The 774-nt window shown below is 51.9% G+C and overlaps 2 non-coding genes across 2 annotated transcripts; both read right to left on the bottom strand.

The window, feature by feature from the left end:
- Positions 1-188: 188 nt before the first annotated feature.
- On the bottom strand, positions 189-307 carry LOC123179537 (5S ribosomal RNA). The gene has a single exon (XR_006490438.1). It is a non-coding gene; the product is annotated as a 5S ribosomal RNA (ribosomal RNA).
- A 297-nt stretch (positions 308-604) lies between these two features.
- On the bottom strand, positions 605-723 carry LOC123179536 (5S ribosomal RNA). Its single transcript, XR_006490437.1, has one exon. It is a non-coding gene; the product is annotated as a 5S ribosomal RNA (ribosomal RNA).
- Positions 724-774: the final 51 nt, after the last annotated feature.

Genomic DNA, 774 nt, shown 5'->3' with positions numbered 1-774 from the left:
CGCGGTTTCCACCCCTCCCTCTCAACCGCACCAGTGCACGCTTGCCGCGCCACAACGCCGACGCTGGACCCGTGAATCGTGAGCACCCAGCTATGACTTACCGCACTCGTGCAAAATAATAAAACACGGTAAATATATTACTTACACGTGCGTTTTGTTTTGCAAGCGGCGCGAAAAAAATTAAAAAGGGAATGCAACACAAGGACTTCCCAGGAGGTCAACCATCCTAGTACTACTCTCGCCCAAGCACGCTTAACTTCGGAGTTCTTATGGGATCCGGTGCTTTAGTGCTGGTATGATCGCATCCGACATGTTACCCCGGTTTTCGTCCCTTATCCTTGCCCCTCCCAGCTCCACTACAAAGACGATTGTACATTGCTTTGGCCGCTCCCTCTCAACTACGGAGACGAGTTTAACGCGGTTTCCACCCCTCCCTCTCAACCGCACCAGTGCACGCTTGCCGCGCCACAACGCCGACGCTGGACCCGTGAATCGTGAGCACCCAGCTATGACTTACCGCACTCGTGCAAAATAATAAAACACGGTAAATATATTACTTACACGTGCATTTTGTTTTGCAAGCGGCGCGAAAAAAATTAAAAAGGGAATGCAACACGAGGACTTCCCAGGAGGTCACCCATCCTAGTACTACTCTCGCCCAAGCACGCTTAACTTCGGAGTTCTGATGGGATCCGGTGCTTTAGTGCTGGTATGATCGCATCCGACATGTTACCCCGGTCTTCGTCCCTTATCCTTGCCCCTCCCAGCTCCACT

Source organism: Triticum aestivum, unplaced genomic scaffold (assembly GCF_018294505.1).
Source record: "Triticum aestivum cultivar Chinese Spring unplaced genomic scaffold, IWGSC CS RefSeq v2.1 scaffold55199, whole genome shotgun sequence".
Classification (NCBI taxonomy): Eukaryota; Viridiplantae; Streptophyta; class Magnoliopsida; order Poales; family Poaceae; genus Triticum; species Triticum aestivum.
Note: the sequence above shows the minus strand (reverse complement) of the source record. Positions and strands in the feature narration are given on the sequence as shown.